Genomic DNA, 12,100 nt, shown 5'->3' on the forward strand with positions numbered 1-12,100 from the left:
GGCGCCGCTGGGAGGAGCCGGAGCTGCCAGAGGAGGCGGCCCCGCGGCCTCCTCCCCCTCCTCCTCCTTCTCCTTCGGCGCCCGCGCGCCCGCCCTCACCCCGGGCTCGCGGCCCCGACCCCCGGGCCGAGGTGTCCGCCTCCAGTGCTGCGCCCCAACAGGTATCGGAAGGTTTTCTCCTCACCCAGACGCAGAACCTTTCCCTCCTCCTTGAGCTGTTTCCAGCTGCCTCACCAACGTCAAAAAACGCAAACACTGATTTGAGAGAATTACAATCGCTCTGTAAAAAGTCTGGCGAATGCAAAAGGCAAGGTTCTGCCATCTCTCAGGAGAGAAGTTACAGGTACTTCAAGAAAAATCACACTACTGTTGTCAGGCATTCAGCTATCTATATGTTTATGGTTGAAAGCCCCCACATAAATGTTCCTACATTATTTTACTTTGCTTATATTTACAAATACAAGGATAAGCAGCCTACATTTTCTTTAAAAATGTTTTCTACTGGAGGCAGCGCAGAAACATCTTTAAATAAGACCAGGGGTTAACCGCCTCTTGAGAGGTACAAAACCCTTGTTGATTTAACTCCACATACCTCGTGCATTTTATTATTTGAATTCATTAAAATCTCTGTTTTGAGATGACATTACGCACTTTGGAAAACGAGAGACCTGAGGTGGTGACAAACCAGGACTTGGAATCACTGAATAGGACAATCGGAGCTTTATTCCAATGTTCTTTGAGCATTTGAGCATGAAGCTGCTTCTACTGAGAAGTACTCACGTGGATATCACATAACAGAGATGTGATTAATGACGGAAAAGCACCCTGCGAGTGGACTGCTCCATGAGCCAGAATTTATGTGTAGGAATAATCTAACTCTTCAAATATTCCATTTACAATGTGCCGGATTGGGACACTAGACCCTAAAGGCACTGTTTGTTGTGGGATATCCATGTGCACCCTGCCTAAAGCACGTTTTTCCACTAGCAAAAGAACCGATAAGCAGGTTTGGGTGGGTTAGAAAGATAATACACCCCTGTTACTACTTTTCTGCCTTTAAGTCCTGCAACTAAAGGGCATTCCTTATGATTGGTAATCATTGAAGGTTAGTGTTGCGGGGTATGGCCCTGGGAACTTCTGGCCCATCTTTTATAGGAGGGGAAAAAAGCCCATTTGAAGATGGGAGGTACCCTAGCACCTCTGGCAGTAGTAGGTAAAGCCTGAAGGCCACAGATGGAGAAGCAACTTTGAGCCTGTGCCTCTGGCCTCTTGAAGACTTCTGCTAGGGGAAGCAAATCTCTCCCACTGCTCCCTGTCCTCTGGTGGCCAGGAGGTGTTACTGCAGCTTCTTTGGGATTATTTATGCTCTACCAGGAAACACCTAAAAATGTAACTGTAGACCTTTGTTGGAGGTGTTGGGATTTTTAGGAAGGAAGAAGATAGTCCTTTTACTAGTGGTACAGAGCATGGATCTTGCCTGGAGGAAAGATTCATGAGAATTAATGGTATCCCCTTTGCATGCCAAAGTTCCAGTAACCTTGCTTTAACTGACATGGCTTGAAACGTTTCTCCCCTTTCCTCAGTTACACAATTAAGTTTGTGTAATGTATGATGTGGTGCCATCATAGCTATCATAGAAACCTCTCAGGGTATTTCATCTATTTCTGGAAACAAGATGTATATTAAAGCTCATTAAAAACGAAATCAATGATTGAGTGATGTACAACATTGGTTAAAAGAGTCAGGGGGCCGGGCGTGGTGGCTTAAGCCTATAATCCCAGCACTTTGGGAGGCCCGAGGTGGGTGGATCACAAGGTCAAGAGATCGAGACCATCCTGGCCAACATGGTGAAACCCCGTCTCTACTAAAAATACAAAAATTAGCCGGGCGTGGTGGTGGGCGCCTGTAGTCCCAGCTACTCAGGAGGCTGAGGCAGAAGAATCACTTGAACCCAGGAGGCGGAGGTTGCAGTGAGCCAAGATCGCACCACTGCACTCCAGACTCCAGCCTGGCAACAGAGTGAGACTCCATCTCAAAAAAAAAAAAAAAAAAGAATCAGGGGAGAAAAGGAGCAATGTAGGCTGGGATTATCAGGGAAGGCACCTTATAAAGAGTTTTGACCTTATCCTTGAAGGATAGTTCAGATTTAGTTTGCAGTGAAGAAGCCAGTGGAGGGAAGATTCCAGAGGGCAAATGGCAATGAGCCAAGACATGGAGGTGGAATGAATAACGAGTAAGGTGTATTCAGGTGAGAGAAGAGTAAACCCTTCCAGCAGCAGTAGAAATCGGTATTTAGCAATTAGGTATGAGGTTAAATTTAAGAGATATAGAGGCACATTGTGGAGGTACTTGAATGTTAGGATAAATAGATTGTTACCTGCCCAGCAGATGAAGGGGAAACCACTAAACAAGTTTACTTCACCGAAGAGTACATTTCTTTCTTTTACTAAGAAAGGTTTTCTGCATACTAACAATAAATATGTGGAAACAGAAATTAAAAACAGAACCATTTACAATTGCTCCAAAGAATGTGAAATATTTACATATAAATCTAACAAAACATGTACAAGATCTGTGTGCTGAAAATTATAAAATGCTGATGAAAGAAATTAAAGAAGACAAATAATTGGAATGGCATACTATATTCATGGATTGGAATAATCAATAAAGATGTCATTTCTTCCCAAATTGATCTATAGATTTAACATAATTTTCATCAATATCCCAGCAAGGTTTTTTGTAGTCATAGGCAATCTTAAACTAAAACGGTGTCCAACACATCTAGAGGACTGAGTGAGTGCTAGATTCCCCCAGGACAGAGGAAGAGCACATACACTTAGGGCACCAGCAAGGCAGGGAGTTCAAGGTTTACAATCAGATAATCTAGAAGGAAGCTATTTTTGCTTCAGTACATGTAAGTGTGTGGTTTAGCACTGTTTTTTAGTTAAGAGTTAAATATGGGGAAGGAGCACCAAAATTGCTAGTTATAATTAAATATGGGGGAGAAGCACCATAATCCTTAGTGTTTAGAACCTCTTAAGGTCTTACTTAATCCATCCCTGGCTGAAGTTTATTCATTGACAAACAGTGATTGAGTGCCTACTACCCGTATGTGTCAGGCAGTGCACCTAGCTCTGGGAATATGGTTATAAATAAGATAGGTAAGACTCCCTATCTCATGAAACTAACATTCAAGTGGAGAGAGAAGACAATAAGGCAATAAACAAAAACCACAGCCTGGACTGTGACAAGATGGACTACACAGGGAAAAAAACTGGGTGAGGTGATAGTGAATGACTTGGGGTAGGGGTGAAGGTGGTGGGGGAAGTTCAAATGAAGAGGGGACATTTGAACTGAGACCTTAAGGATGGCAACAGGGGAAGTGGTCAGGGTAGAGAAAACAGGTCACTCTAAGACCCTTCAGCAGAAACAGAGTGACTTGTAGAGAGTTGGTGTGTTCCCAGAGCCAAAGGAAGCCAGTGGGGCACAAAAGTATAAAACAAGGGTGGGCAGGAGCCAGATTATGTAGTACCTTATAGTGTATGGAGTTCAGATTCTATTCTAAAAGATTTAAGCAGTTAGTACATGATCTGATTTATGAAGAGGATATTTGCAATTAATTAAGCATAAAAGGTTGGGTTTTAGAGAGTTGGGTTTTTTTTCAAGCAGATAAAAGCCTGTTTTATTTGAATGGTCTATGTAATTACTGAGGCCACTATGTATAGACAAGAAGGAGGAGCTTTATTTCTCGGTCTCTTCCTCCTTGGACAACATCTTGATGATTTCCTCCTTCTTGGCCTGGAGGCACTCGTCATGAGGTTTGCACACTTCCTTAGTCTTAGGCCAGTAGGCCTCAGCCTGGTACGCCAGGAGCTTCTTGCGGGACTTGTCTACCTTCAGCTTGCGGACAATTCCATGAGAATACGCTTGTTTTTGAACACAATCCCTTTCACCTTCTGGTACAGAGTGTAATACATGTGGCAATCAGTCTTCTTAGATTCACAGTATCTTCTAAGAAGCTGGCACAGAATCCTCATTCTCCTTATCGAGGTTACCTTCCCTGGCCTTTGGGCATTGGCTGTACCTTCTTGCTTACCTATGCCCAGGTGCCTGCCCTTCCGGTGGTCCAAGGTTTTTCTGGCATCAAGGAGCCTGGGAATGGACAGGCACAGGCGTGCAGATGATCAGCCCATGTTTGATCAGCTTCTGGATTTGCTGATGGGAGTTAACATTGGTCTCTGGGAGCCAACCAGAACTTCTTTTTGCCACAGCAAAAGACGCTAGGGGAAAACTTCCTCGGAAGCCTGAGCATATGCATGGCTTCAGCTGCACCAGCAAAAACAGTTTTAATATTCTCTATTTTGTATATAATATAGCAGCTCCCTTTTCCAATAGGAAGAGAGTGTTTTTGACAATTTTGTTAATCTCCAAGGATCCTTTGAATGTTCCTAAGTCAAATGTTCTTAGCCTAGGATGTGTGGATTCCTAGAGAGTATATAGATGGGCTCCAGAAGGTCTAAGAGCCCCCTAAAGTTTTGTGTATATATGCTTATACATGTTTTTCTGTGAGTGGGTCCCTAGCTTTCAACAGATTTTCTTTTCTTTTCCTTTTTAATGAGATGGGGTCTCCTACCGCCGAGGCTGGAGTACATAATCATGGCTCACTGCAGTCTCAAACTCCAGGGCTCAAGTAATCCTCCTGCCTCAGCCTCCCAAGTAACTAGGAGTACAGGTGCAAACCACTATGCCTGGCTAATTTTTAAAACTTTTGGCCGGGCGCGGTGGCTCATGCCTGTAATCCCAGTGCTTTGGGAGGCCGAGGCGGGCAGATCACGAGGTCAGGAGATCAAGACCATCCTGGCTAACACGGTGAAACCCCGTCTCTACTAAAAATACAAAAAATTAGCCGGGTGTGGTGGCGGGCGCCTGTAGTCTCAGCTACTCGGGAGGCTGAGGCAGGAGGATGGCGTGAACCCGGGAGCTTGCAGTGAGCCGAGATCACGCCACTGCACTTCAGCCTGGGCGACAGAGCAAGACTCCATCTCAAAAAAATAATAAATAAATAAATAAAACTTTTTTTCTGTAGAGATGGGGTCTTGCTTTGTTGCCCAGGCTGCTTTTGAACTCCTGGGCTCAAACCATCCTCCTGCTTCAGCCTCCCAAAGTGCTGGGGTTACAGGCATGAACCACATGCACAGCTGCAACAAATTTTCAAAGGATTTTATCACACACACAAAAAAAGCGAATAAGACCTACTTCACATTAAAGTCTTGGCTATACTTCTGGGATAGTAGTTGCTGCTGTTATCTTAGGGTTCATGACACTGAACAAATTACAGTTCTAGAAAGAAGCAAGTTCTGCCTCAGAGATGACACTATGTTGGAGGAGGGCAATATTGCCAGCAGAGTAGGAAGGAACTTCTTGGAAGAAAAATGTTAACCTGCGTGATGTGAGAACTAGAAGATACCTAGGAAATTACCTGGTACCATCTCACTTACATTACATGTAAGAAAATGAAGGTCCAGAGAGGTTAAACGACTTGCCCAAGGTTGTATAGCTAGTTAGGGACTAAAGAGGAATTCCAAACAGGTCACCAACACTCAGCACAGCACTCTGTGCTCCCCATGGAAAGGTATACAAAGAAACTGGACTATTGAGCTTTAAAGTTTAATAGGAAATATGCGTTAAATTTTATTCAACTCAATTACACAAGTGCATGCTCATTCCTAAGGAACTGGAAGGAAAGAGGGAAGTAAAGGAGTTCAAAAATGTATAAGTTCTCAGTCCTGAAGGAGATGAAAAACATGAATGTTAAGATGTACAATCAAAACAAAGTAAATAGCAGTAACACTTTTTTTTTTGAGACGGAGTCTCGCTCTGTCACCCAGGCTGGAGTGCAGTGGCGCGATCTCGGCTCACTGAAATCTCCGTCTCACAAGTTCAAGTGATTCTTCTGCCTCAGCCTCCTGAGTAGCTGGGATTACACGCATGCACCACCACACCTGGCTAATTTTTGTATTTTTAGTAGAGACGGGGTTTCACCATTTTGGCCAGTCTGACACCTGAGGTCAGGGGTTCGAGACCAGCCCGGCCAACACTCTATATTATCAGTCTATATCTGATCTTTCTGCGGCAGATTTGTTAAACAGACTCAATAAGTTACAAAAACTAGGCGATTTTTCACTTATCAATTTGGCAGTTATTTTAAAAACCGGTAATCCCACAATTGAGTTAACAATATGGAGAAACAGACTTTCTCATTAGCACTGGTGAGAATATAAACAGGTATAACTCTTCTGGAGGGCAGTTTGGCAATATGCTTACGAAAGTCTTTAAAAATGCATACCCAACAATTCTATTTTACAAATTTATCTTGGCTGGGTGCGGTGGCTCATGCTTGTAATCCCAGCACTTTGGGAGGCCGAGGCGGGTAGATCACGAGGTCAGGAGTTCGAGACCAGCCTGGCCAACGTGGTGAAACCCCGTCTCTACTAAAAATACAAAAATTAGCCGGGAGTGGTGGCAGATGCCTATAATCCCAGCTACTCGGGAGGCTGAGGCAGGAGAATTGCTTGAACCCGGGAGGCAGAGGTTGCAGTGAGCCCAGTGAGCCGAGATGGCTCCCCTGTGCTACAGCCTGGATGACAGAGCTAGAGCTAGACTCCATCTCAAAAAAAAGAAAAAAAAAAAGAATTTACCTTAAGGAAGTGATAGTACTATTTTCAAAAACATGAATGAAGATATTAATCATAATAATAAATAATAGCATTTATTAAATATTACCTCATTTAATTCTCATAACTATTAATTTTCCCAGTTTACAGTTAACTTGCCAGTGAGACACAGTGGCTCACACCTGTAATCCTAGCACTTTGGGAGGCTAAGGCAGGCAGATCACTTGGGCTCAGGAGTTCGAGAACAGCCTGGGCAACATAGCCAGACCTCGTCTCTACAAAAAAACTTTAAAAAAATTAGCCAGGTGTGGCCGGGCATGGTGGCTCACACCTGTAATCCCAGCACTTTGGGAGGCCGAGGAGGGTGGATCACCTGAAGTTGGGGGTTTGAGACTAGCCTGGGAGAAACCCTGTCTCCACTAAAAAAATATAAAAAATTAACCAGGCGTGGGGCGCATGCCTGTAATCCCAGCTACTCGGAAGGCTGAGGCAGGAGAATTGCTTGAACCCGGGAGGCAGAGGTTGCAGTGAGCCAAGATCGTACCATTGCACTCCAGCCCGGGCAACAAGAGTGAAACTCTGTCTCAAAAAACAAACAAATAAAACAAAAAAAAATTAGCCAGGTGGGGAGGCACATGCTTGTAGTCCCAGCTACTCAGGAGGCTGAGGCAGGAGGATCACTTGAGCCCAGGAAGTCAAGGCTGCAGTGAGCTGTGATTGTGCCACTGCACTCCAGGCTGGGCAACACAGTGAAACCCTGTCTAAAATATCAAACGATTTGGACTTTTTTCAAGGCAAGCAATGGAGGAGCCATTGAAAAATTTTTGAACAAGAAAGATCAGATTCACACCTTTCCATATAAAGAATGGTTAGGTGGGGCAGATGTAAAGCAAGACAGGAAACAATTGTACGAGTTAGAGAACCAAATGGAAATGAGAAGACAGATAGAAGATGAAAAGCTAGAATCAAAAGGACCTTGCGACCGATTAGACATGAGCTATTAAGGGGAAAAGCAGTGTCAAGGGTAACTCCCAGGTTTCTGAGCAAATGAGTGGATGGTGGTGCTGCTTATTTTGGGGAGAGAAAAGGTAAGAAATTGAATTTTAAGCATATCAAGTTCAAGGGGCCTATGGAACCTCAAGAGGAGTGAGCTATTGCATTTGTCAATGTCCGAAGGTCAGAGGCAGTGTCTGGGTAAGAGAAGGATTTTGGATTCATTCACCATATTTAGTTGTAGACATGAATGGTGGATGTGACCACAGGGAAAGTGAGGCAAAAAAAAAATGTTGGCAATCAAGGGAATTGTGAGGTTTAAAGAAGCTCATAGCCTGGGCGCAGTGGCTCACGCCTATAATCCCAGCACTTTGGGAGGCCAAGGCGGGTGGATCATCTGAGGTCAGGAGTTCGAGACCAGCCTGGCCAACATGGTGAAACCCTGTCTCTACTAAAAACACAAAAATTAGCTGGGCGTGGTGGCACATGCCTGTAATCCCAGCTACTGAGGAAGCTGAGGCAGGAGAATCACTTGAACCCAGGAGGCGGAGGCTGCAATGAGCCAAGACTGCACCATTGCACTCCAGCCTGGGCAAAAAGAGCAAAACTCCATCCAAAAAAAAAAAAAAAAGCTCGTAGGGAGACTGAGAAGGAGAAACTAGAGAAGTAGAAAGGAAAGCAGTGAAAATGGCTGTTACAGAAAGAGAGCCAAGAAAGTTTCAAGCAGGGCAAGAATGTGTTTCTGGTGGGTTAATACCTCAGGGAAGTCCCATAAGATAAAGACGAAAATGTATTTCTTTGATTTAGCAATAAATTGACTGGGGAGAGAGTGGTTTTTGCTGAAGGCGGTCTTGCAAAGGCAAGATTGCAATGAGCCGAAGAAGGAGTAAGAAGGAATAAAATGGAAACTGTGAAATACAAACCACTCTTTCAAGAAGATTGTTCAGAGAAGGAGAAAAGTCGGATAATCTTGTTAGAGGCAGATGTAGAATATTTAAACCCTACAAAAATCCTAATGACTTGCCAAGCAGTCTAAGGTTTTGTTTTGTTTTAATAAAACAATTCATAACAAATAGGGATTAGACAAATGAGAAATGAGAATTTCTTAGTTGCAATCTCAGGAGAGATTTTTACTACTTACAGCCCAAACTTTATTTTCAATATTAGATGGAACACACACTTACAGCTCTTGTCAGGGTATTTTGACAAGTCTTTTAATAACTGTGAAGTAAAATATTAATAATAATAGAATTGTCATTTCTAACCTCAGGTGTATTTATCTTTTAAAAGGCTGAAAATTACTTTTACAATTAAAAAAAATGGTGGTGGTAGGGAAAATAGTAAATAAAAGGCTAAAAAGATTAGCAGTTGCTTATAATTTTTCTCAATTGTTGATTCACAACTCACCAAAAATTTAAATTTAAGTGGCAAATACCTATTTTTTTTTTTTTTTTTTTTTTTTTGAGTCTCACTCTGTCACCCAGGCTAGAGTGCAATGGGGCCATCTTGGTTCACTGCAACGTCCACCTGCCAGGCTCAAGCAATCCTCCTGCTTCAGCCTCCCAAGTAGCTAGAACTACAGGCATGTGCCACCACACCTGGCTACTTTTTGTATTTTTAGTAGAAACTGGGTTTCGCCGTGTTGCCCAGGCTGGTCCTGTACTCCTGGGCTCAAGTGATCCGCCCACTTCCGCCTCCCAAAGTGCTGGGATTACAGGTGTGAGCCACCATGCCTGGCCCCTAATTTTTTATTCTGCCTCCACAATTATCCTAGGATTATGTTCAACTCTCACAAACTTCAGAATGAAATTAAATCTAATTCAGTTTGGCAAGTAAAGGTGTTACAGCACCTTTACTAGAAAGTCTGTGCAGAAAGGCCAGGTGTGATGACACATGTGTGTAGGCCTACCTACTCAGGAGGCTGAGGTGGAAGGACCACTTGAAGCCTAGAGTGCAAGACCAGGCTGGGCAACATAGTGAGACCCTGTCTCTACCAAAAAAAATTGTTTTTTTAATTAGCTAGGCACGGTGGCATGCACCTATAGACCCAGCTACTGAGGATGCTGAAGCAAGAGGATTGCTGGAGCCCAGGAGTTCCAGATTACAGTGAGCTAAGATTGTGCCATTGCACTGTAGCCTAGGTGACGGAGAGAGACCCCATCTCCAAATAAATAAATAAATAAATAAAAAATCTGTGCAGGAATTGAAAAATTAAAGAATGGTAATAAAGATGCTGTAAAAGCCAAAAAATTATGAACAATTTCTTTTTTTTTTTTTTTGAGATGGAGTCTCACTCTGTTGCCCAGGCTGGAGTGCAATGGTGTGATCTCAGCTCACTGCAACCTCTGCTTCCCAGGTTCAGGTAATTCTCCTGTCTCAGCCTCCCAGGTAGCTGGGATTACAGGCATGTGCACCACACCCGGCTAATTTTTGTATTTTTAGTAGAGACAGGGCTTCGCCATGTTGGCCAGACTGGTCTCAAACTCCTGACCTCAGGCGATCTACCCGGCTCACCCTCCCAAAGTGCTGGGATCTGACCCTGAAGAAAATAATTGGAATGAATACAGTAATTCCCTTCCCCTTCCCCTTTCCCTTTCCCTTTCTTTTCGAAAGGGTCTCACTCTGTCACCCAGGCTGGAACACAGTGGCACCTTCATGGCTCACTGTAGCCTCAACCTTCTGGACTCAAGTGGTCCTCTTGCCCCCTGAGTAGCTGGGACTACAGGCATGTGCCATCATGCCCAGCTAATTTTGTTTGTTTGTTTGTTTGTTTTGTAGAGGCAGAGTCTTGCTTTGTTGCCCAGGCTGGTCTAGAACTCCTGGACTCAAGCAATCCTCCTGCCTCAGCCTCCCAAAGTGTTGAGATTACAGGCATGAACCACTGTGCCTGGCTTCCTTTTTTTCTGATATAAATAATCTGTTTCTTAAAATTGCTGTTTTTGAAGGCCAGAGATTTTTTAATGTTTTTTTCATTTTCTGAGTAAACATATGTCTCAGTGTACTAAGTTTTTAAATTCACAGTGGCTTTCTGGACTAACAGTGACAACATTCAGTCACAACATTCATGTTTATAAATGTAAACATTTACCTTAGGAACAGTCTTTAACCAGTAACTGAACCTCTTGTTCAATGTTGGTTAAACAGCAGATGGGATATTCTGACCAAAAAGCAGAAAACCAATTTTAATTAAAAATACTTTTAAAGTTTATGTAGTCAATTTTCTATTATCTTGACACAAAAGATCTCTTCCCCTAGTTTAGGTCACTGAGTTTTAAGAATATCTCGGCTGGGCACAGTGGCTCACGCCTGTAATCCCAGCACTTTGGGAGCCCAAGGCAGGCAGATCGCAAGGTCAGGAGTTCAAGACCAGCCTGGCCAACAAGATGAAACCCCATTTCTACTAAAAATACAAAATTAACTGGGTGTGGTGGTGAACGCCTGTAATCCCAGCTACTCAAGAGGCTGAGGCAGGATAACTGCTTGAACCCAGGAGGCTAAGGTTACAGTGAGCCGAGATCGCGCCACTGCACTCCAGCCTGGGTGACAGAGCGAGGCTCCGTCTTGGAAAAAAAAAAAATCTCAAACCACTATAGTGGTTTACTATATTTCTAGTTACTATAAAGAAACTAGAAATGTAATGGATTTGAAAATAAACTATCATCATGTCAAATCAAATACACCACAGGCAGCTCTTTTGTACAAGGAATATTCTGGGCTTTTAACTCTCATAACCCACAAGAGTTAGATATTATTATTTTGTATTTTACAGTGGAGGAAACTGAGGCTGAAAAAAGTTAAAGAGTTTGCTCAAAGACAAATAGCTAGTAGCAAGTTAGGACTCAAACCCAAGTTTTCCCAAAAGGAGCTTTTGTTGAGAAGATAAACAAAAATACAAATATAAGTTACCACCAATAAAAATTACCACAAACTTAGGTAAAAATAACATTATAAGAAATGCCACTGTCTTAGAATGCACTTCTGTGATTACTGGTAAAACTTATCATTCAGATATGAGCTACAAAAGTTAGAAAAGATGAGAACTTGCTGACCTGGGGCAGAAGATTCAGCCAGTGACAAATTCCAGCTCCACCACACACTGGCTGTGTGGCTTGAGGGAAACATAGTCTCCTCATCTGCAAAATGAAGATAACATCAACCTTCCAGAGTTATTGTGAGGGTTAGATGAAGTACCAAGTTAAGCTCCAAGTAGAGGGCCTAGCACACATAGTAAATACTACATACTGACTCCTTCCTTCTTAGGAAAGGCTTTCCGTGGGTCTGAGACCTTGAACAATAGATTGAGTTGGGATATTGAAAGAGAAAGGGGAAGCTCATTTCAGGAAGAAAAAAGAAGCACAAGTCAGAGATACAGCAGGAAAAATTGTGTTTAAAATAGTTTACCTGATGCGGAACATTAAATTTATGAGTATATA

General features: G+C 43.1%; 1 protein-coding gene and 1 pseudogene across 1 annotated transcript in view; both read right to left on the reverse strand.

The window, feature by feature from the left end:
- The window catches only part of DUSP16 (dual specificity phosphatase 16), a 100,591-nt gene extending 88,791 nt beyond the window's left edge, over positions 1-11,800 (reverse strand). The window contains exon 1 of the mRNA XM_063672446.1: positions 11,717-11,800. The gene's annotated coding sequence lies outside the window, so the exon portion shown is untranslated. The remainder of the gene's footprint in view (positions 1-11,716) is intronic.
- On the reverse strand, positions 3,742-4,324 carry LOC129010043 (large ribosomal subunit protein eL19-like; annotated as a pseudogene).
- Positions 11,801-12,100: the final 300 nt, after the last annotated feature.

The sequence above is a fragment of the Pongo pygmaeus genome, chromosome 10 (genome assembly GCF_028885625.2).
Source record: "Pongo pygmaeus isolate AG05252 chromosome 10, NHGRI_mPonPyg2-v2.0_pri, whole genome shotgun sequence".
Taxonomy (NCBI): domain Eukaryota; kingdom Metazoa; phylum Chordata; class Mammalia; order Primates; family Hominidae; genus Pongo; species Pongo pygmaeus.